Source organism: Crocodylus porosus, unplaced genomic scaffold, assembly GCF_001723895.1.
Source record: "Crocodylus porosus isolate Cpor-Errol unplaced genomic scaffold, CroPor_comp1, whole genome shotgun sequence".
Taxonomy (NCBI): domain Eukaryota; kingdom Metazoa; phylum Chordata; order Crocodylia; family Crocodylidae; genus Crocodylus; species Crocodylus porosus.
In genome coordinates, this window is record NW_017728943.1 from 38,110,455 (window position 1) to 38,135,564 (window position 25,110).

The following is a 25,110-nucleotide window of genomic DNA, read 5'->3' on the forward strand; positions in this document are numbered from 1 at the left end:
TGTTCAGCCTCCACAAGAGAAGGCTGAGGGGGGACCTAGTGACCTGTTACAAACTAGTCAGAGGGGACCAGCAGGCATTGGGGGAGTCCCTGTTCCCCCAAGCACTGCCAGGAGTGTCAGGAAATAACGGTCACAAGCTGGCAGAGGGTAATTCAGATCAGGAGGCGCTACTTCACGGTCAGGGCGGCTAGGATCTGGAATCAAGTTCCAAGAGAAGTGGTGCTGGCTCCTACCCTGGAGGTCTTTAAAAGGAGGCTAGATGAATGTCTTGCTGGGGTCATTTGACCCCAGTACTCTTTCCTGCCATGGCAGGGGGTCGAACTTGATGATCTGCTCAGGCCCCTTCTGACCCTAGAAACTATGAAACTGGTAGGAGAGAGCACTGGGCAACCTCTCTGCACCATAGAGCTGTGTGTATACACACACCACTTCTGTCAGGGGTTAAAGTCCACTGTAAAACAAATATCATAAGAAAGTAGCCCAGATACTTTTTTTTTTTTTTTCATCCCTAGACCTTTTCTGTAAAAGAGAAGCTCTCACATTTTCCATTCCTAATTCAAGAGCTGGAGCGATCACTGAGGCCAGGTATCATATTACAACAGAAAGAGTGAAGACATTTGCTTGCAGCTTCATCTGCACGCAGTACAGCTACACAGCCATTTTTGTCAGCCCCAGAGCCCACATACAAATGATGAAAGGAAAATAGCGCATCTTTCCTCTAAGTCTGCCCTTGGGAAGCCTGGGACCTGAGCTGGAAGTTCACACCAGACTTCCATGGAGTTTTGAGGCCCAGCACAATGGCAGCGTGTGAGTGTGTGTGCGTGCGGGGGGGCAGCTTTTTTTTTTCATTTACACGGGCAGCGCAATGCTTTCTGGAGTCGATGCTTCTGCAGCATCCAGACTACCAATAAGAGTACGTTCGGTGAGTAAAAATGGTCAGTTGAAATATTTTGACCTGGTAATGTGTGTAGTTTGAAGCAAGTCAGTTGGTCTGTAATACTATTCCTTTTTTTTTTTTTTTTTTTTTTTTAAATCAGCCAGCTATGTTGCATGCCCTTCATAGTGCTGGATGGTTTCTCAGGGGCATTGTTAAAATATCTGTTTTGGAGGGAGAGGGCCACCAATCTTGATCTGAATGTATCTGCTGAAGCTCTCATTTTGGGCCCTGTATTTGTCATGTTGTAGCCACGAACTTGAATGGGAGTGCACCTGTGTAAGAGAAGGCAAAAATATCTGATTCTGCCTCCTACTCTCCTCTTCCTCTTCTCTGAACAGGGGTGTATTTTCTTTTCTTTTTTTTGTCTAGCTAAACTTTATTTCCTTTTTGTTCTTCTTTTCTTTTTCTATCGAACCTTTTCTCTTATTCTTAACTTCACCATGTTTTCTCTTTCACTCTACTCTCATCTCTTTTCAAACCCTTCACCTGGTAGGTTTACCTTACCTTCATTTTCATCTCTTTTGCCTCCTTTTGGTCTTTCCTCCACAGTCTGGCTCTTTGCAACCCTCCCTTTCCTCTGCATTTTTGGCAGTATTGAAAGACTAGAAAGGGCAGTAGCTTTCCCTGGATTGCAGTGTTCTTGTAGGGAATGCAGAGCTCTCTACAGACCTGAATCTTTTCCCTCTGTACCTTGCTTTGAGGGAGATGATGGCAAAGTCCTCTTTCTGTGTATAGGTGGGCGAAGGGAAAAAAATATGTAATACAGCCATGACAGCTTTGATAAGAGCAGACTGGTAAAGTCTAGCTACTTATCTATGTGTATTGTGTACAGCCTACATTTATTTCTGCAAGTGGGCATTCTCTGCACAACTGAATTTGCTGCTAGATGTATTATGGGAACCCAGTGAAGATTTTCTGGAAGGGTTCTGGGACCCAAGTTCATTAACTAACTGTTAACTGACCCTTAGCCTTGGGGTCAAGACCCTCAATGACTTGGGAAGGAGGAAAGGAGTTTGGTTGTTTTCACAAGAAAAGATGTCGGGACATTTTGGTTGTTTTTTTTTTTTTAAATGAAAGTTCAGATTAATGTAAAATATTTAGAGCCCCAAAAGCCATGAGACTCATGGCCTAGTACCTCAAAGACCAACCTTGTGCATGGCTAGGTACCCAAGATACCCAGGGGGGTTTCAGATCTAAAACTGCATGTTTTAATGTCACGCTCTGTTGGTGCTTAGTTGCACACCTTTTTATGTGGCAGTCATTAGCATGTCCCTACGCTACCGTGGTTCACCATGCCTGACCTGTGTATTGAGATACTTTGTAAACCACATTAACCTTGAATATGAAATAAACACGCATAATGTGTATAAAAATGTAACCTTGATGACTAGGACAGGTTTTTTTGGCTCTTACCTCATCAGCCTTTACTTCTCTTTTGAGTAACAGAGACCTGTTTTATGTACGTACTGGATGTGCAATATGTAGTATGCACAAACTATATTATTTCACAAAAAATGAAGATGTACTTGTGCTGCTTCTGTTTTTCTGAGGGACCCTGGCTGCTAGTGTGGTCAAGGGCTGAATGAAGCATACAGCACTCCCCAGAAGAAAAATCAAGGGTGAGGTGGCATTCTGCCCTCCAGGACTAATTGGATAGATTTGTATCTGTATCTGGATTGAAGCAGAAACAGATTGGACCTCTCAACTACCTTTAGTCTTTAGTGGAATGGATTAAAGTTTGGAGAAGTTTGATAAACTTGCCTAAGAGTGTGTTTATCTTTATGCATATCTGTAATCCCTAATTCCTAGTGGCAGCAATGGTGATTAAATACCAAGTAGAGGGGCTCCTCTTGTGGGACCTGTGGTCTGAGTGAAATCCAGGAAATACCAGAAAGCCCATGAGAGAATCTCTTATTGGGAAACTTCCATTATAGCCTGGCCGAGAATAATCTTTAGTAAAGAATATGTTGAGGATGGGTCTCTTACTAAGAGTTATGCTTCAGTGAAACAGAACTTACAGGCATATGACATTCAGGATGTCCTATTAAATGACCATTATGGTCCCTCTTGGCCCATCTATGACTGATGCAGGAAAGCCAGACTGTGATGGGTCTGTACAATGAAGGGAAGCACAAATGGTCTTCCCACTTTATCCACATCCCTATTCCACTGCAGCCCTTTTTGTTCTGTAGATGATGTGTCTCCCCAATCCCATATGATCCTGGGGTCTAGAAGACGTGAAACCATGACCCTTATACACTGGACTATTGGGGGAAGAACTGTGTCTAGGATACATGGGCTACATTGTGTTTCCCGTTGTGCCTGGATGGCACACAAGCAGTTACATAGCTGCAGTTTTTGGCACTTCCGCAAAGTTTGGGATTCAGTTCTGTGTATGAGCCGGCATGTGCTCACTGAGCATGCTTGCTAGGGCTGCATAGTGGCTAGGTATCTGCATGGCAAAACATGTGTAGGTTCTAACATTTTAGTTGCAGAAAAATCTGGAGCAGTTAGTAGTGAGAAGGAGTAAGGCCTTCCCACCACTTACCCAACAGCTGAGTGGTTAGGGCACTTGCCCAGGGGCAGGAGACCCAGGTTCTAGCTCTACCCCACCCAAAGGGTGAGAATCTGTAATGCCTGTTTCCTTGCCAAGTGCTGCAGCCCTCCTCTTGAAGTAGGTCCCCCAGACAGCCAAGACAGAGTGAGAGATGCATGGGCCAGTTTTGCAAGTAGGACTGGTGCAGGAACTGGGCACTGTCTAGCCCATTGCCTTGGTGGTTACAGCCCCTTTCTAGGAAATGATGATACATGTTCAAACCTCCTCTGGGTCAGGAAGGGTTTTAGATCTTAGGGCTCCTGCTTCGTAGGCAAGTGCTTATCTATTGGGTGAAGAGGTGGCAAGGACAACTTTCTCCTCCTCACTTCTGCTAGCAGATATACTTGAAGGGTAAGTTATAATTCACCACAGGACAAAACAGAATCCCAAACTACCTGTATATTACAAAAACTGCAGTTAAACAGCTGTATGCATTTCTTTAGGGCCATAAAACAATATTATTTAGCCCTCCACCCCACATCTTTTGCTCTTTTTCTAGGCAGAGCTGCTGTGCAAGAGTCTGGGGCAATAACTAAAAGATAGTTTGGTCCCAGACTAGTGAATGGAGCTGGTATTGTGAGGTTCATGGTTTATTTCTCTCTTATTTCAGTATCCAGGTGTGCTCAGTTTACAAGAAAATAGCCCTACCCTAAGCATTTAGAGCAGGGGCAGGCAATTATTTTGGGCGGAGGGCTGCTTACTGAGTGTTGGCAAGCCATCAAGGGCTGCATGATAGGCAGTCAGGGGTAGATAAATATTTCCTAAACTTTTAGGGGCCCCGTGGGCCAGATAATCCAGCCTGCCAGGCCATTCTTTGGCCACCCTGATTTAGAGAACCACTATTCTGCCAAGTGGCAGTAGTGATTTCAAACTGCCAGCCCTTACACTTTCACCATAGGCTCTGAAAGCCATAGTAAGCTCAGTCTCTTGCCAAATCGGTCCTCCATTGTGTCTTGTTTCTGTTGGGGTATATAATAAAGACAAGATAAAAGCACTTGAGTTGGTAAAGTCTGTTGATGATGTATATTCATTATAGAGTCCAGCTTATTTTCCTATAGCTGTCTTGGCTGGGCAGCGATAGCAAAAAGCCTACCATTGTTGAAGTGATCAGATATGACACATGCAGCAGACCCATCTGTTGAGTAAGAAGGTGCCATTCTTCCATAGTCACTTTTTCTATGGCAGAACTGTGTTGTTTTTTTTTTTAGAATTCAAAAATAATTTTGTGCATTATCCTGAGATGGCTTCCAGAACATTGTTTACTTAAGACACCTTTAAAACAACAGCACTGCGGTCACAGTCTTACTGTCACAAACAGCCATTATTAGTCTCTGCTCATCAGGAAATTGTAAAGAACACACAGTGCCTGGACTTGGTCTGGGGGCAGTAGTTCTGAAACAAACTGCTGAGATTTATCTGGGGTTTAACTCTCTGGAATTTAATGCGTATGTGTGTGTATGCATACATACGTACACACACAGACACACACATATAGATATATAATTTAAATCTCTAGACAATAGTTCACTGGGTTGCAGGGAACAAAGCCCTCTAATGAATAGTCCATTGTTTGCACACATTTGAGTCAGTGTTTCTTAGTTGAAATAATGCCATGAAACATGGCTTGCAACTTTGACTCCCCTCTCTCCTCCCCCCTTTGCCCTCCCCTCTACAATAGCGTTGTTGCTAAATCCTGATGCAGTTTCTCTACAGTTTCCAAACTCCCTTCATTCCTTTCTATTCCCTCTGCTAAACTTCACGTCCAAACTTGATCATCTCTTGCTTCCACTAGTACAACCTCCCCCATCTCTGGCCTCTCAGACTCTCTCACCTCGGCCCCTTTTTAATCCATCCACAGCACTGCTGCAAAAATCATCTCTTGTTTCCTGATGCTCTAATCATGTCTAGCCCCTCTTCAAATCCTTTCACTGGCTTTACCTCCCCTTACATGCAGCCTTGAGCTGCATGCTCTGGCCTTCAAGCCCCTGCCCTGCTTAGCCCCTGCCTACCTCAGTTCTCAATAGTTTGCTTCCTCCTTCTGCTTGCTTCTCTTGGTGTGCACAATGCACCTCTCTCTGCTCTGCACCTTCTTCCACGTGACCTCAGAGTCCAGAGTCTTTGATCTGGGTTAAAGTTGGATATTTCCTTTGTAGTAGGAGGCCTGTAAAATTCTTGTACTCCCCTCAGTGAGGTGTTAAAATAAACTCAAATAATCAATCAAACACAAACGCGGGAGAATACTCTTGTACAGTATCTCTCTCTCTCTAGATTATAAACTCTCTGCCACAGAAACTTTGGCCTACTATTTGTCTGAAAAGTGCCTGCTGATTGCATGTCTTCCCCCCTGCATAAATAAACTCAAGTCAGTCTGTTGCTGCATTAGAGTTTGTTTCTGCATGTTAACACTGCGGAGGAGGCCCTTTCCACTGTTGTTGGGGTCTCTTAGCTGTTTGCCTGCGTGGCTTGTTTTAGCAATCTCTTGACCTGAAACATACCGCTATGGGACCACATTCCCCTTCTCTGCAACCCTGATTTATAGATAACTAGATAAGAGAGTTGTTGGCTGCCCTGGTTGAGAACTATTCTGCTACAGGAAAGCTTACCTAACAAACACCCGATAAGGGAACAGTTCCATCCAGTTCAAAAGCCTTCTGGCTTTTCTCTTAAAAAATGCTTTCCCTTTGAACACCAGCGCCCTCAAATTCTGGATCTAATTTCCAAGCGAAGTGGTGCTGGCTCCTACCCTGGGGGTCTTTAAGAGGAGGCTTGATGAACACCTTGCTGGGGTCGTTTGACCCCAGTACTCTGTCCTGCCATGGCAGGGGGTCGGACTAGATGATCTGCTCAGGTCTCTTCCGACCCTACCAGCTATGAAACTATGAAATTCTTCCTTGAGGGACACAGCACCCATTTCTTCAGCAGCCTCTTAGACACAGAACCGGTACAGTTCCTCTGTGCAGAGGAGGCAAGGAAGAGATGGGTATTCTGGCCCCTACAATGTAGCACACACTTACCACATGGTGCAGGTTACAGCTCTAGGGCAGCAGTGCCCAAACTCTGACAGATTGCACATCACCAGTTTAAAATGAGACAACCTTAAGCACCACCAGCAAATTTTTGTCCTATAAAGTAATTTATAATAAGTCTAGTAATGCATACCACTGAGAGGTTGTCTACGTACCGCTGGTGGTACACATACCAGATTGGGAACTGCTGCTCTAGGGTTTCCCTGGGCAGATGAGCAGATTGGGATAGGCCATTTACTGGGTGGTGAGGATAACACCCTGCAGATTCCCCATGTAGAAGCTACAGAGCAGTGGGCTGAGCAGTCGGGAGGCCAGTTTAGATCTTCTGTCTCAACTCCTGCCCTTCTTGCCCATGAAGATGCAGTGGGACCAAGACAGACTTCTTCTGCTGCCTAGTTGTTGCGTCCCTTCATGTGACAACCTTTGACAGTGGTTGTGTCCCACAACACTCTAGCACTGTTATGGAGATGCCTAGTTGGATATGAGATCCTGGCTTTGGACAGAAGTCTGGCCTCACACATGCGGGTGTAACTTAAACACTCTACAGACATGACTATTGCCTGGCTCCCTACCTCTGGCAACAAGAGTCGCTCTAAGAAGCTGTGCAAAATTGGCAACAAACAGCAGGGGAATGAAGGATGCTTTGATCCATGCCAAAGAAAATCCCATAAAAGATGCTGAAAATTATCTGTCAAATTTTCCCACCTTGCATTTGCCAGGAAACTAATTTTGTTGTGCCCATCAGATGTTTGGAGTGGGAGGGGGTAGGAGTGAGAGAGAGAGAGAGAGAGGGCTATTTAAACAAATATGCTACCTGTCAAAGAAATCAAGCCGCACATGCCGTAAATTTGTTGTTTACATGGGGTTCCAGGATCATGTCTGTTGAGTTAATAATATGCCCTGGGATAGCTCATAGCAGTGCTGATCATAGCTTCACCAAATAATGGCCAGTTGGGGAAAATATATTTTAGAAAAAAAATTGACTTTTCAGAAGGCACTTGCACTGATGGAAGAAAAGCCCCAACTTGTGGCATTAACCCTTACACCACTGACTTCACAGGCTGGTTATGAAACCACAGTCTGGGTGGGCCTGGGAGCAAAGGCAACTATACAAATGCACCAGGCTTGTGTGGCACATTCCACTTTTAGCATCCATTCAAATTGGAATGGAACATTTGTTATGCGTAAGGGGGCTACCCTTGTCCCTGTCATAATGTCAGATAATCATCCCAGATGGAGTTCCCAGGATGAACTGGCTATGCATCCTTGATTTTGGATTTCATCTGCATAAACTAACTTGAGACTTTTTCTTTGCTTTGGTTGTGGCATATTTATATTGCAAGGGAAGCTTGTGCACTAGTATTAAATTGAAGACCCGTTTATTTTATCTTGAAGGTCTATCCAATTTAACTTTTGATTCCTGTTCCACTCTTGTGTAGCATGGGTGGAGCAAAAGGAAACCATGTTTTTGTTTCCTTCACTTGCATCACAGGATCACTTTCAGCTGAGTCCCTTATTATGCTTGGTTCCTCCCCGTCCCCCCACTCCTGAGCCTGAAGGCACATCTACACGTGCACTTTAATGTGTGTTAGTCTATTTAAATTTGCATTAAAGCATCACTAAAAAAGTGCTTTTTATTTAATGCACGTTAGAATAAGCTAACGCGCACTGAGTGACACTTGAAAAGCATGTTTTTTAGTTTATTGTGCATTAAGCCAAGCTAATGCTCAGTTCACAACAGCGGGTATTTATACACATACATTTGTCTGCTCTGACATACCAGAAATCCAGTGCATTGGAGCAGACTCGATTAATCGAGTCTGTTCCGCATGCAAGTTGATTCTCCAGCGCTGCATCATATGCATTTGTATAAACTGCAAAATGTGCATCAGTGCTGAGAAAATGACGATGGTGCGCTTTTGAACTAAAACACCTTTTTTGGGTGAAAAGTGCACTGCTGCCATTTTTCTCAGTGCTGATGTGCATTTCATCATTTATACAAATGCATGTGATGCAGCGCTGGGTGCTCTTAAAAGCACCTGGTGCTGTGGCACAAACATATGTATAAACACCCAGAATTACTATATTTAATGTGCATTAACTAAAGCACATTAATGCATGTGTAGACACTCCTTGAGTATGCTGTGCTTTCAGCATGGTCTTTTATTCCCTCCTGAATATATATTTTTCTACAAGGCCTATTAAAATGTTGGTAGCATTAGAATTATGTTGTAGCTGTGACAGCTGAGAAATTATATGCAAGGAGCAAGGACTTCTTTGGGTAATATCTTTTATTGGACCAAGTGCATAGTTGGGGTACAGTTAAGACAAGCTGTCAAATGCAAGACATTCATTTGTCTTTAGGTGTTGCATTTGAAAGCTTGTCTTAACTCTATCTAAACTATGCACATGATCCAATAAAAAATATCACCCAAATCAATCCTCGCCTCTCTATTAAAATGTTGTAATTAATGTGACTTTGTTTCTTGTTACCCATTCAGTACTCCGCCCTTTGTTAGTATGTAATATTTCTAGATTGTACATTCTTTGGGGTGGAGACTTGGGGTTGTCATCTGAATTACGTCTAGCTAAATTAAAGAAAACAAGAGTGGGGAGGAAATCCCTGAGAGATTGAGGCAACATAAAATTAACCTTGCTCAGATAGATACCAAATTAATGCTGTTGTCTAGAGCAAATGGATTTGGGAACAAGCATTGTCACTTCTATACCAGTTGTTTATTTGTTTCTGTGACACGCAGTGGAGGACTGAAATGTTCTGCAGGTTCTTAGTGGAGCAGCAGCGTGTGAGACTGCTGCTTGTCACAGTGCCTGCTGTAAATGCATGCAGAAATGGGGGAGAGGAGAAAACCCTGTAAAAAATTTAAGTATCATATAGCTCCACTGGTGCATGTATTTTTCCAATGGATGGCTCAGATGATTGATAATAGCATCCGGAGGTTGGCCATCCCTAGGCTTGCTGGTTCAGATGCAGCCCCGGGTCAGCTCACTGATGTGCATAAAATGAGTTGTTGGTCTCAAGTCTTTTCCAAATGGACAGCTGTCCACACCACTAAAGGCCACCATCACAGTTGGCAAACTTATTGTGAGACTCAGCTGAGGTGCTGTCGGCTTGCATAGCAGGGAGACCACATTAATAATATTTTGCCCTGAAACAGCATTTTTCATCTTCAAAGTGCCTCACAAGCCTTAATCCATGTGCTCTTGTGTAGTGAGTAAGAATATATCCTGGTTTTGCAGATGGAGGAGGAGGGAGGCTACGAAACAAAGTACCACATTTTTTAGCCAGTTGTACCACTAGTGTAAATCCTTACATGGACACTTTGCTTGAGAAGCAAGCAGGAGAGGGGCATAAAAAGCGGGGTGAGGGACTGTGCCCAGGATGCAGTTTAGATGTGCCACAAGTAGGCACAGTATAAAACATCTGGATAGAAAGATGAGTTTCAATTTACCCAGTTCCTCTCCTGTTCATTTCACAGCCTACAACTTATCACATTCAGCCTACAACTCCATAAAAACTTGGTTTCATCCACTGTTGCCCAGTAATATAATGACAGTCTGACCTACAAGTAGCCTCAGAAAGGAAAGGACAGTTCAGCTGGGTGACACTATTGCACATGCAGCAGTTATCTCTGTATATCTACAAGTTTTCTGAATGCTTTTTCAGCCTTCCTCAATGCCAATGTATATCTCTGAAAACCAATGCCTGCTTTCTCCCCCCCCACACCCGCCCCCCCTCCCAAAAAAAAGTGGTTCTCAGCATGGAAGATGACACCAAAGCCAGGATTACAATTTAGTGAGTTCCTCGCCCCCAAGTCTGTGTTCAGACTGCTGGCCCACTGGTTCTCAGACTTTTTGGGTTACAGCCCTCAGAAAATGCTAGGTCCTTGTTTTTCACTTATTTTGTTGATTATGGAAAAATACTATAGCATTTTTTCTATTGCAAGCAACTCAGAAAGATTACAACAGGTCAGAGTTTTTTTTTAACCCTGTGGATTCTTTTTTTTTAATTATTGGGTTCATCTAGTGAAGCATGTTTGCACACCTAACAGTGCTAACATTACGTGGTATCCTGTGGCACACCTGAAAGCATCTCGAGGCATCCCAGGGTACCATGACCCCCTGGTTGAGAATCACTGTACTAGCCTTGTGCTTTTTGTAGATGTGCTGTAACTTGGGCTTTGTGATGACACTTGTACTGCCGCTGTACCTGACTTGTCTGCTACTCTTGTAAGCAGTAAAGTCAATTTTGTCTTGAACAGCAGCTGAGAAATATACCCTGTTCCGGGGAGAAAAAACAAGTTTCATTTTTACTCATTACTCTGTTTTAGTTAGCAACTTGTGGCTTTATTATGGCACCATTTCACACAACCTTCCTTCAGCCTTACAAGCCTTACGCCCTGAAGGCGGTGTATCTGTGTGCTCTCTGGACAGAAAGTATCCTCCCAAACATTAAAGGACATTCTGTCAGCTTCACACTACAGATATGCCACCTATTTTTAAATTTACAAAATGTTAATGCCAAAAAATTGGGGGGGAGGGCTTAATTATGCTTTTACAACTTAATCTTCTATTCAGTGTTTGTATAACTGTAAATTACCTGCTACTTAATACCAGTATTTTGGATAACTCTCCAGAGCCAATACACTGAAAACCTTCAACCCTAGTGGGTATTTGTACTACAGCATATTTAACAGCCGTGACAACAATTCAAGAATTGTATGGCAGTCTCCCCTCCCTGTCTGAGTGTTACAGGCACCAGAGTGTCTCCATTGGAAAACCCCTAAACATACAGTTTCAGCCAAAACTGGTTTAATGATAGTCTACCAGAGCTTGACAGGACTTTGGAAAAAAAGGCTTTATTTTCTCCTGCTCCCTCTTCCTTCCTCCCCCCCCCCCTTTTTTTTTTTTAACTTCTCCCCTTCCTTTGAAAAGCTGCCACTGTAAAATACGAGGCAAATTAAAAAATAAATTGCTTTAAATTGCTTAACAGGCTTGATGAGACAAAGACTGGTGTGTTGGAGTGGCTGCAGGGAGCTCTGCGGCTGCTTTTGTATGATTTCAGAGGTGAATTTAGATGGCTGGAAGATAGATGGGTGCCAGATGCAGTCTGACATAGATTCAGGCAGCTGCTCCTGTGCTAGGTTTCATTAGCTTGTGAGCTAGCCAGCAGAAGAACTCCGGGGAGGCCTCCGAATGACAGCAAGAACAGTGAAACAATACAATATTCGCTAAGTGATTTAATCTAGGAGATTAAATGACACCCAGTCATTTCTAGACTTTAAAACCAACATGGTATAAAGCTGTTAATGGGGTAAAATCCAGCCAGGTCCTTGTCACATATATTTAAATTGTAAACCATTTTCTGTGGGGTGGTGGATTCTGTGTCGAGTCAGTCTGTACCTCTGCACCCTCTGTTTTTTCCTTGTAATCTTATAATATTTCTTGTTACAGTTCAGAAGACATTGCCCCCCAGTTCTGCTTCAACTGAACTACTCACCTGCTCGTGTTAAGCATGTGCACAAGTGTTTACACACTACAGCCCTAATCTTGTAAAGAAAATCTCTTTAAATATAAGATGTGACAAGAGCCTTTTACAAATCAGGTAGTCACAAGTGCTTATTCTTTTTCTTTTCTTTTTTTATTTAAAGAAGTAGATAACTTTCACCACAAGGGATTAGTTATTAAAAATGCTAACGGATTGCAGCCTAACAGTCTATGCGATGCTCCCGTATTCAGAAGCCTATAGAGGGCTCAGCACTACATCACCCTGGATGCTGCCATGTTTGGCCCTGGGTGTAAAAATAATTTTTAGGGGTGTAGGTTGTAGCCGTGTTGGTCTAAGGACATAGGCAGACAAGGTTCTTTGGGTAAATCCAATATTTTTTATTCGAACAATTCAAATACAATTCTTTTGTACATTTCTGATGATTGTAACAAATAGGCTTCACTTGAAACAGGGAGGAGGGGCTCTGCTGCTTTCTTATTTTTTGGGGGGGGGGTTTTCTTTTTGTTTGTTTATTCCATATTCCCTTTACATTTATTTCTGTTCCACAGATGGACTACCTCTCTGCCTGCAATATAGAGCTGTTATGTAACTGCTGTAACTCTTTAGGAGTCATTCCAATTTGCTCAGCTAGAAAGCAAGATTAACCAAATGCACAAGTTTTGGGTTTTTTTTAATTAATGTACAAGGAGATGGTATGTAGTTTCTCTTACAGGCGCTAACATTATTTGTGAATGTTACACTTCTGTATCTTGATTGCTTGGATAAGTACCACTTAGTTTCTGTGCATGACTTCAATTAAGTTGCTTTCTATATTGAGAAAGTGTGCCTTTATTTAGCTGGGTAAAGATATCTCCCTTACATCAGTTTGTTCACCAGTGTGTTGTGACCTAATCAAGTAGGGATGCAAATGATTTCATGAAGAGTAATTACCAAAAAAATAATAATAATAAAAAAATCTTTGAAAATAGCCAGTAGTAAGTTGGCTAATTAGACTCCATTTTGAAAGTGGCAGATCAGCAGATGGGAGCTTGACTTCCCTTGCCGACTCCGGGTGAAGGAAGCATGCACCGTTTAGGACCGCAGAACACTGGGCTACAATCTTCTCCATGCCTCTGTGCAAACTTGACTCCCATTCATGTGAATGGGATATGCACGTGCATAGAGAGAAGAATAGACTCCATTGTGGTGCAATACTCGTAGTGCTTTGCTTAGCAGTAAAGCTATGACATTCCCTATTCAGAAGTCTTTGCTGAAAATGTTGTGGCAACAGTTTGAATGGGTTTGAGGCTGCATGCGCCTTTCTTTGGGGTTAGTCCTCACTAATGATCAAACTGATTTTTCGTGGTTTGTCATGTGAGAAGTCTCTCGTAGCTTGGTTAGACCCTGGGCAAGACATAATGCAAAGTTTGGCAGGGGTGCGTGGGGGAGAATTTGTTTTATCTCTACTGGGGATAACTTGCGACACTGACTGAGCAATTCTTTTTCTCTGCCTGGGCACTTCTTGTGGGCACAGACTGATGATCCTGCCATATTTAGCTAAGCACTGAGGCATCTCCTTCATTCTCCAGAGTAGCCCAGTTGAGAACTGTAAACCCCATTATTAGAGAAATAGGGGGCTAATCAACACGGCCCCACTTTGTCAGCTCAACCCAGGGAGGCTGAACAGAGGCTTGTTTTGATTTTTCTGATCTCTAACACTTGAGGAAGGAGGGGGAGAGAGGGGAAGGAAAATCCCCATGAATTAACATTATTTCCCTGGTGGGTTTTGCTGCCATCTTATCTAATTACAACTGCTGTTTTCCAGATCGCATTGTAAGCCTCAGTACAAAGAGGTCTTCCACTTTACCTTCTTGAGTAAATTAAATAACAAAGATTCCTTAGGCTGGGCTGACAGCACAATGCATTACCATACCAGAGAGCAACAGCTCCCATACCTTGATACAGGAAGAGCTAAAATAATGAGGAAGCAATGCTGTTTAGTTCCTAAGGGTGCTATCCACACTTTGGGCCACTTTAAGAGCGTCTCCCAATGAGTCTCTGTGTACATAACAGTCACGCAGTACAAGGGAGGGACATGTGGGCTCTTGCAGAGCCCGCAGGGTGTATACACGGAGTAAAGCAAGTGAAAGACATGATCCTTGTCCTGAGCATCTTTAAAATCTGGTTTATAGACACGGAAGGATGGACTGTATGAGGCGGCTCTGGAATACTAGAGAAGTCTGAGCTTCACTGCCAATTCTGCTACAGGCTTGTGTGGCTGAAGGCAAGTCAGCTAATTCCTCTGTATTTTCATTCTCCTGCCTGTAAAATAAGGCTAGCATGTCCTGTTATCTCTTGGGAAATGGCCTGTTTGCTTCTGTGTTTGTTCAGGGTCTGGTGCAGTTATTCCCAGTTGTTGTGGGGGCTGTTCTTCCATTCCTGTTGCCGCCATTTTCTGAAGCCACCTTGGCCTAAGCAGCATTTGCAGAGCCCAGAGCATGTCAGACTCCAGCTACGTCCTTTCACCTACCATCATGTGGTATCTAACCAAGACAACTGAAGGTTGCTACCAAGGCAGCTATGGACATTCTTCCACTTGCTTTAAGGATTTCCAAGGGAGGGATAAAGGGAGCTAGGACAAATGAACATCAGAAATAAAGAGCATTTTCTTATAGCATCGGAGTGTTGTCGTAGCCGTGATTGTCCAGGAAACATGTGAGAGGCAAGGATTTTTGGGGGCGATATCTTTTGTGGGACCAGCTGCATAGCTGTGAGACATCTTGGACAAACTTCAGGGCAAAAGTTGCCCTTCATGTGAGGAAGGGTATGTATGCTGGGTCAGTCCGACAAGAAGCCGTTTGTTGGGGGAACAAGGGAAAGTTAATGCCCAGTAGCAGGCTAGTTGTTGGTCCCAAGCGGTGCAATAGGAAACATGGGAAGAAAATAAAAGTCAGACTCTCGCCAGTCTGGGGGCTTCGGCAGAAGCAGGTAGAGGTAGTGGAGGGGGAAAGCAAGGCTTGTGATTCCTCTGATCAGCTCCCTGTCTGGTTTGAACTGAACTGGGCTGCTGTGAGCAGCCGCACAATTTTGGCTCTGCTTCTGGGACACAGTGTTGCAGGCTTGGATGGCTCTGCCTGCCTTGCAAGCTTTCTGTGTTGGGTCTTGGCACGTTGGCCAGCTTGCTCATCCCAGCAGGCATTGCACTCATGCCTGTCAATCACGTGCCCAGCGGAAGCAAGCAGGCTGACAAACTGGGAGGCAGAGCTGAATGACAACTTAGTAAGCAGGGAGAGGAAGAGGGCCCCTGGGCAGGTAGGGAACCTAATCTCTTCTTTGGCTGACTAGTATGCAGCCCCTTAGATCACGGATGGGAAAGCAGCAATGTGAGGTTTTGTGAGTGGTGTGGACACCTGCATGGATACTCGCATGTGCATGTACACACGTGCATACTCTGACACTGACATGCAGCATCCCTGTAAATGGAGGGCCTAATTTGTGTCATCTTAGTTTGCTGCAGTTGTTTTTTCAAATATAGATCTGCCCAGTCATCTCCATGGTCCCCAGCTCCATAGCATTCAAGCACCTTCTCTCTGATGCATTTTTTGCTGCTAATTGCCCCTTCTTCCCAGTTTCCTAACAGCTGGGGGAAGGAAGGAAATCGTGCAGCCCATCTAAATCAATATTAAGGGAGGTGAGGTGACTCATTCTGTTCGGGGGGCCTCCTGCTGCTGCAGAGAACATGACTGACCTTTTCTTTTTTTCTCTCTCCCTCTTTTCTTCCTTTTTTTATAAATGAAAAACAGTTGTTTATTTCCCTTCAAAAGTGGGTGGCAAGAGGGATGAGAGAAATGGGAAATGTTGGCACAGGGTATAAACGGTTTCTAAATCGCACATTTATTATTGTGCTTAAGCATCTCCATTCTTGTGTAATTCTAGAGGTATGTTGTAATGCATTTCTGCATCTGAGGTATATTTCAAATGTCAGTGAGATAATGAGTTTTATCAAATAAAAAGCTTGTCTTTTACTTCTGTTCAAGCTTGGCTTGATGCCTCAAAAGAGTGGAATTGTAGTTCAGAAGTGGTCTGTAATCTATATCACAATGCCACCATATGTGATGCATAGTGGCTGGCAGCATCTGGATGCAAGCAGCCTATGTCTGAACTAGTAGGGGGGTTGCAAAAACTCCTGTTCTTAGAACAGTCCATCTAGGGCAGAGGGCTGCAGTGAGTGCTCACTGCAAGGCTGTTGTGGGAGAGGGCGATTGTGACAAAAAAAAAAAAAAAAAGTAAAATCTTTCAATATAAACACTCACGTAAAGTCTGGGTCATAGTGCATGTTTCAGATTGTATATGTTAAGTGAGAGAGAGATGAGCACAATATGGCTGTAATAATAGTATACTATGGAGTGACTATTTACATTAGCATTTTTAGCTCCAGAAAGGTGTTAGAAAGCATTTTAACAACTCGCTGCACCTTTATAATCATCATATGTAAAAAAGATTATGCATATTTTATTCATCAAAATCTTCCTTCATGCATCCTTCAAGCAGGTAGGAGGGTAAGTTGGAGGTGGATGACTCTGCTTTGTGGGAGCTTCACTTAATGCAAGGTGGGGGCAGAGAAAATGAAGCTAAATTACGCACATTGTGAAGGCACATATAGCATGCCACATCACTTGTGAGCATGACTTAGAGCTGAAGATGAATCACAGCCATTTTAGACCTTGTATGTGTCAATGCATGTGGGCTGAAATATCACTGGAATATAGTACTTCAGAAGAAAAATAACCCACTAAAATACTTATAGTATTTCATCCAGAAACGCAGAGTTTGTAAGCTTTTGTGCATTTTCTGTTTGATAATTGTTTGTTCATTTTTTTTTTTTTCCCTTTGGAAAGTGTAGAAGTGGGGACCTGTCCCTACAGCAGTGACTATCAGTGCTGCTCTACCATAGCAACTCCTCTATCATCTCCTTTGTTACTATACCTGCTTTTGGAAGGGTTTGCAACACTGCCATAAAATCTATGTTGAGATTAGGTTATAATATGGTATAATCATGCTGGGTATTTCGAAAGAGAAATGTTTAAGATATTTAATTGTGAAAAATGGTTTCTAATTGTATACAGTATCTTATTCCAGAAAGATGGTTACTGCAAATTATAACTATGTCCAAAAGCCTAAATGCTTTGCTAGGGGAGAGCTGATACATGATTGCATATGCCTTTTAAAACGATCAACATGTTTGCACAGTAGAACTATTGGTGCCAATTGATCATTCCATTTTTCTTTCTCTTTTTAATTTTTGGAGTAGGTCTATATTCATTTTTGTGCCAAAGCTACAACTTTGCTCATCTCTGTTATTCTGAATTACATGAATAGTTCTGGGAAAGTAAATGGGACTAGTCATTGAGTAAAGATTAGATTGCAGGAGTGGCTCTTTAAATGTCTGATCCTGCCATTCTCATAAGTGAGTACTACCTTGTTCTGTGAGTAATCTAATGGATTTCTCACAGAGTAATGTACCACTGCATGTGAATAAATGTGGTGGAGTCAGCTCCTCCATCCATAATACACATGTGTGTTTTAAGGTCATGTGTTGGGTTTACAGTCTAGAGGCTCCTATAGACATGTGGGGAGCCTGCTCCAACATGCTGGAAATCCATTGGGTCAGAGCAGACTTGTTTAACTGAGTCTGCTGGAGCACGGAAATTGTGCACTGGCAGCCTTCTGTGTCATGTGTCCCTGTGCGTCCCCACGCTGAAAAAATGGCGGTGGGACGCTGAAATAAAATACGTTGGATGAGTTTTAGTTCAAAGTGCCACACCACCATTTTTTCAGTGTTGGGATGCTGATGCATGTGACACATGGGTGCTTTTAATTAGCACGACTCACTAATTAAAGCACCCAGTGCCATGTTCCAAAGCACATGTAAAAATGCCCTAACTCTTCTGAAAAGAAATTTTAGCTTAAAACGTCTTCCAGGGAGTGCAAACTTTTCTTCCTTTTTGGAGGCTAATATTATACCCTCACAATTTACACTGAGTAAGATATGCGCTTATGCCCATATCACAGCAAATACCACAGCCAGACCTAAACAATATTAGACTCAGTAAATGAAAAAGTAAAGACTTTTTAAAGTGTGAATTGTTGATCCAGTTTTCTTTCATGTTATAGAAGTTGATAGCTTTGGATGTGTATTGTTCCATACATTTCCTAGATACTGTAGACTAGACACAGGGAACTCTTGCAACCTTGGGCCGTACTTTTTTCATAGCGCTATGATTTGTTATAATAAGAAGCTTGTTATGCTGAATCCACCCGTATGCATTGGTGGAGTAGCAGAGTTGTGCCCCCCCTTGATTCCTCTTTTCAGGAGCATAAGTAAAGGTGGGTGAATGGGACACAAGCCTCAGATGCAAAGGAATGGAGGCACAGGGGGTTGAGGTTCCAGCTGAACAGATTGGAGCTGGGTTAGGAGTCCCGTCCTCAGTTTCCTGCCTCCCCTCCTGTGGGAGACACCTTCTGTGGTGAGAGATGTTAGGTCGATAACGTTTTTGGGCAGAGTGCCAAAAACACCCACAACTCTGATTTGTAAGATGTTGGCATTCCAGGGGCAGACAGCGGAGGAGCTGTGATGGGCCTGATCTTTTGTGGCAGCGTGACCGTGGCCCCTTCCCCAAGGTGTGAGTGCCAAGCAAAATGCCTTTGCATGCCATGCTGTGGCACACGTGCTGGGGGTTACCTACCCCAATTTAGATTAACCCTTCCCTGGCTCTGCAAATTTAGGGCTTTGGATCTTTGCTTGCCACGTGAAATTTTGGCAGTTGCAAGGCCAAGGAAGGAATAACCTGGTTGTTGCTAGCAACATCTCTCTTGCATCAGTGTCCTGCCAAAGTCTTGAGCCCTCTGCCTCCACTGTGGCGCCCAGGTACAAACCACATAAGGTAAGAATCTGCTGTCCCACATGCAAATTTGGCCACACTATCTGCACACACATCTCTCCTCTCTTGGCCCCTTTTTGAAATACTAGATCCTCTGGTGGTAATCTCCACCTTTATGTGATGTGTGAAGATTTTCCTTTCTGAGCCCGTCAAAACAGACAGTAACTGTTCGGCATGGAAAGGTACGTCCTTCCCTTACTCTGTCCTAAAGGAACTGAGCGTTAGATGAGCAGCACACCCCATTCCAGGCAGAGTTGGAAACAGCAGATCTCAAACCAAGGTCTTTTATGTAGTAATACTCGCCACTGTTGCTATTGGATAACTGGGCTAAGCTAAATTGGATTTCTTTCACTTGGTCCCTCACAAAGAACTCTTCTATTTCAGTGGACTCATTTAAACAGGATCACTTTGTCTGTGTTGTTTTACAGAGTGGCTGAAGTGGAGCCTGGATTGAGTGGGAACCTGGAGGAATAGTGTCAATGTGAAAAGCTTTCATTCCTGTGTACATGTCTGACTTGTGGAGTGAAAGCAGGAGTAGCTCTTCAATCCAGACTGGCTAATCTGATTTACAGGAATCCTGTGTTTTATTTGGAAATGTTTCCTTTTTTCCCCAGAACATATAGACTGTGCTTTCTTTGTACTGTTGCTGGTGTTACTTGTCCTATTGTAGAGCCAGATGTTGGAAACATGTCATCCTGTTGACTTCAATCATGCAAAAGTGAGCAAATGCCTAGAAGCATGAACAGTGTTGGGCCTATAGTATTTAGTATGATTTAAAAGTGGATCAGTCTGGATATCAGCCTGAGTGCGTGGTTCGTTATGCCTCATTTTTAAAGGGCAGGTGCTCTCTCAGCACTCTTTGCAAATCAGGTGCTTTTAAAACATTGCAGGCTGAGAATCTAAAAACCAAAGCATCCAAAATGACTAGTCCCTTTCAGAAACCTTCTTTGTAATATTTGAATTGTGCCACATCTTCCTCTATTAAATGAAAGATTAGGCATAGTTTTATCATTTCCTAATTCTTAAGTGTGCCTATTTTTGGAGGAAGGAGAGCAAGAAAACTGTTTTGCAGCAAGAAAAAGGTTTAATTGCTTTGAAAGAGCAAGAACATGTTCTGAAAAGTAAAAATTTTAGACTTAATGTGCATGGAACAAAAGGCCGTTGTGAACTATGTACAAGAGTTGGTGAGAGTTTGTATTCTGCCCTTTTTTCTGTGGGAGTTATTTCCTGTTGTTGACTAGAGTTCTTTATTTAGAACCACCTAGCTACTGAATGACTGCTAGCTAGCAAAAATGGTGTGATTAAAACTTTTTAAGGCTTATTTCAAGCAAATTCCTTTACTTCAATTTATTTAAGATGAAGCTTCACTCAATAAAAAGTTCAAAACAACAAATGCATTTTCTTCTCATTATTCCTCCCACGTCAAGAGAGGCAGCAAACAAAAGGCAAATAAAATGTGTTGGAGTTTGAGGGTGTTCACCTGAACATCTTGTTGAAGACAAATATATATATCTTTTTTGAAAGCAAAAAAAATAAATAGCATTAAAAAAACAAGAGCATTAAAAAGAATAAAACAACAACAATCGCTACGTTGCCCTTTTCAATTATAAATAAGCTGTCTGGAACATTAAGGGACCAGCGAGTACCACCTGACATTCTTTGGAGACAGCACTTCGATTGACAGCACAACTACTTAGGGTAGAAATACAGCACTTGCACTTTCTGAATCTCAGTAGGTCAGCTGAGAGATGGCTTTCCTGTGGAGGAGCTGCCATTGAAGAAAGAGGTTTTTGACCACTGACCTGTGTCTGCGTGTCGGCATGTGTGCCCACATTGAGAGGTGGATTATCAGTACTACAAGGTCTGCACTGTGTCTATCATTATCACTGTGACCAGGGTTGAACATTTGATCTGTAGAAGAGAATAGTGACAAAATATTTAGGCGAAAGGGACTTAAAAAGCATAGCTACGTGAAGGATTGACTATGCTGTGGCAAGGAGTTCCACATATCGCTGAATCCAGGAGTTTTTAGGAGGATTTGTATAGAGTTTATACCGGAGTATGTAGATGTGTTGCTAATTAGAACATCCACGTTCTGTGGGATAGGACATGGATTGTCTTGCATTGGGGCATTAACTAGGTGCTGAGTGACATGGTGCCAGAAAGAAAAGGTCCTGTAGGGCCAAGTTTACTCTATTACCTATATGCCAACACCTTGCTAAGAATGAATTGGTCTGTGGTACTCAATTAACAAGTTCCCCCACCCCCAAACCCTGCACCACTGAGCAGGGCAGATCTCATTTCCCCACTAAAAATATTCACGGGTAGAAATTGGCTTGTAACATTAATGTACCAAAGGCAAACAAAAATAGTTGATGAGCTTATGAAAAAATAAAGGTTTAAGGGTCCAATCATGCATTTCGGTTGGAAAAGTCCAAGCTAGAAGTCAAGGAAACTTGTTCTACGACTCCCCTGGCATAAGTGCCTTCCCTTGTCATTGGCTTTTTTGCCCTATGCGTTTAAGTTTCTATATTCTTTCCCAAACACAGGTGAAAAACAAAAGGAGGCAGCGAATACTGTTTGAAAGCTATGTGGGTTTCAGCTCAGAAAGTCACAGGGCTCAAAGAGGAGTGTACCACTTGCAGCAGCTGCCTTCTAGCGCTATGCTGTCCTGCTTCCAACGGATCGCCTTTCCTTCCTGCGAATCCCCAGTCACATGCTGTGAATGAAGCAGGGTGGGGACAGCCAGGCTGCTTCACGCCACTTCCCCAGATTCTGGTGGCCTTCACCTCGGTCATTTAGCACAGACGAGCAGAAAGGAGTACAGGGCCCTTTGGGATGAGTTTTTGGTTCTCTGCATCTTTTTTTTCAGTTTTGTATTGTATTCCTGCCGTGCCTGAAATACCTGTGATCTTTAGGAGTAGTGATTGGTGGAGCCCTCAGTCTTAGTCTTATTCTCTGACTGCTATTACTGTAAATGAAGAGTTGGTCCCTTTCTCTTAAAGTGAGGGAGAGGAAGAAATTCTTAAGAGAAACTATACAGAGGATCTCTACATAATCTTTTTTTTCTCTCCATAATGTAGTCTTTAACATACTTATGCTGATTTTAAGTAGTTCTGGGAGTACAGAGATCACTCACACTGTCTTATTTAACTGCATTTATACTACTGAATTTGTCTTATTCTCCCTCCCTAACACAGCTAAATCTAACAAGGTCAAATGAGTCATTACTAGGCCATAATAGGTAGAAGAATCCTGACATGTTTCAGTCATGTTTTGTGTTCTCATACAGGTTTTCATAGCATTTTACTGTCAGAGACTGGACATTTTCTTTTCTTTTCTTTTCTTTTTTTTAAAGGAATGAGAATGAAACATTTGCAAATGGGTTATTGCATTAACTCAATGAATTTGGTTTCTATATGCTGTGCATTTATTTGTAATGAAACAGAATGGAAGTGGGAGTTTATGCTACATCTGATGTTCTTGTGCTACTTACTGCCAGCTTTTTTTTTTTTCTTCTAAATTTGGTAATGTAGATTCAACTTCTGTTTTTTTGGGGGTTTTTTGTAAAAGGAGAAGTTGTACAGGTCACTCACTGTTTACTTAAAATCAGACCCTCAGATAACTGCATGTTTGAATGAAGGGTATAATTTAACCTGGACAGATGTTTTGTGTGTGGTTTTTGTTTGTTTGTTTGTTTGTTTCCTTTTTCTGGGTGGATACAGAAGGATTTTATGGTTGCTAATTTGTATTAATAAAATTCCCATATTTTATTTGCCTGGCACCACTTGCAACTGTACATTTATATAGCTATAGACACTATTTTTAATCAAATGTTAAAAACTCAGAATCACTGTGGAAGCTTAACCTGGTGTAACTTTTGGTATTCTTAATAGTAGAAGAGAGACTTTCTTCCCTGGGAATATTTTTATTCTCAACAATGTCAATGGCAAAATTTTTGCTGACTTCAGTCGCATCAGGCCTATAAAACATTACAATAAGGATATATATATCAGTGAACATGCTGCTGGGCAGTACCGGATATCTGAAAATTTTGCATTGTGAGTGAAACTTTCAAGATTAGTGTTCTAATCAAGTCAAGTAAAATTTTCAAAAGTTGTTGAGCCCTGTGTTCAAATTAAAGGGTTAGGGTTGGCAAGCCGGCTAACTGACTTGTCAAAAATATGCAGCCATTTGACAGGTCAAAGATTGTAGCAATTTTATAAAAAATAACCCCAACATTTTTTTTAAACGGTTTTCCTGACAGAAATATGTTTTTCTTATTGTTTGTTGACACATTTCTTAATGGAAAACGTGTGCTTTTTCTGTGTGTTACTTGAAGCTGTTGGCAATTCTTTATAATTTTTGATCGATATTTGACCGGTCAATTGACCAAACTTTATTTGACTGGTCAAATGGATCCCTGGTCACATAAATTGCCAAGGCAGTGGATATGAGACAATTATCAGGAAAGAAAAATGCAGTATACATGAGATGGATTATTAGTTGCTGAAGGCTTATGTATACTCATGTTCACACAAATGTGAGTGCAATATATTCTTGGGCACTCACACCGTGTTGTCTTTTAGCAGATCTAAATAAGAGCACGTTGCATTTGTCTACATTGATGCTTTGTCCCTGTCATCACTATGACCAAAACTATTTTACTAGTAATAGTGTTTAAGCTGCTCTTAAAGCTAGCAAATCTGTGCAGTAACATTCTCCCTATGAACCATGCTAGAAAAATCTTGTTTATGGCTATTTATCTGGTGCTATCAGTGCTACAAAATCTATGGCATTTGAACACCATTTAAGGGTAATGGCTTAACTATGTTATAATGTGTTGGGGCTTGCCTGTGTAGACCAGACCAAACTGGGTTAAAGAATGGTGGGAAGTACATCTACAGAACAAAAACCATATATATCTTACAGAAATGTTGAATTGACTTTAGTGCAGATTTGTCTTTCCAAAGGGAGCTGCACTGCATACAGGGACTATTGTAAGCTGCATTACCAAAGTTAGTTTCCTATGATTTTGAACCAAAAGTAGATAGTGAATCAACAGACCTGAATAGCAATGACCCTTTTATATGCATGTGTGTGGCTTTCTCATATAGTCCAACACTGTTATGTTTTCAGCATACCCTGGGTACATCTACATCTACATCTACACACGTGCTTTACTGTGGAGTTGAGTAATTAGCTCCGCAGTAGAGTGTCACCATCTATGTGTGCACCTATATTAGGGTGCAGTAATTTAATTAACTCCACTGTAGGCTAGTACTGTCCAGGACAAGTACTAACCTACCATGGAGTCATTTAGTATGCTGAAATGCATGTGTAGACAATGACCGCTACTGGCTGGGCATGAGGGTGCTACAGTGTGGGGGCTGGTTGCCAGCCGGCCCCACGCTGTAGCACCCTCAGGACCCAGCCAGCTTCTCCATTGCCTGGCACCACCACCCGGAGCCTGGGGCTGACCCCCAGACCACTGCCAGCCTGGGGCTCCTCTGCCCTGGCTCTAACTGGTGCTGTTGCAGGTGCACATATATAGACTGTGCCCGGGAGCCATTAACTCCAGCCCAAACTGCTCTGGAGTTTATTTCTGCATGCTAATTGTACATGTAGATGCACCCACTGGGTCTAAACGCAGAACTACAGTTAGTGGCTCAACCCTGCTAGCTTTAGTGAAGTTACACTTATTAATTGGTCCCACAGACTGACTGCTTTCTTTGGTGTTTTTCTACCATGTCTATGTTTTTAGCAAACATTCTTTGCTTCTGCCATAGCAAAACAGTTTTCAGTTATGTTCTCTGAAGCCTTTTTTTTTCTGCTGACCTACCCCTAGACTCATTGCTGAATTGATTTTTCTTTCACTTTTTTCAAAAACAGAAAAGAAGCATTTCTTAAACTTTGTGTTTTTAATATTGTCTAAAATCCTGTGAACTGAGAAAGAATAATGTCATATTCAGCTCCATAAATGAGGCTTGCTTGTTCTAGGGAAGCAAAAAGGGGTTAGTTTTGTTGAGGTGTTTTAGGCGTCTATTGGCTACACCTTGGCGATGGCTTGGTGAGCAGCTTGGTGTTGGCTACACCTTGGTGTG

The 25,110-nt window shown here is 42.5% G+C and overlaps 1 protein-coding gene across 4 annotated transcripts in view; it reads left to right on the plus strand.

The window, feature by feature from the left end:
• Window positions 1-25,110, plus strand: part of SERTAD2 (SERTA domain containing 2) — a 105,380-nt gene that overhangs the window by 48,694 nt on the left and 31,576 nt on the right. Inside the window, exon 1 of one of the 4 annotated variants that reach the window (XM_019549173.1) lies at window positions 600-922. The exons of the other annotated variants lie outside the window; for them this stretch is intronic. The gene's annotated coding sequence lies outside the window, so the exon portion shown is untranslated. Of the gene's footprint in view, window positions 1-599; window positions 923-25,110 lie in introns of those variants that run through there. 4 annotated transcript variants of the gene reach the window in all.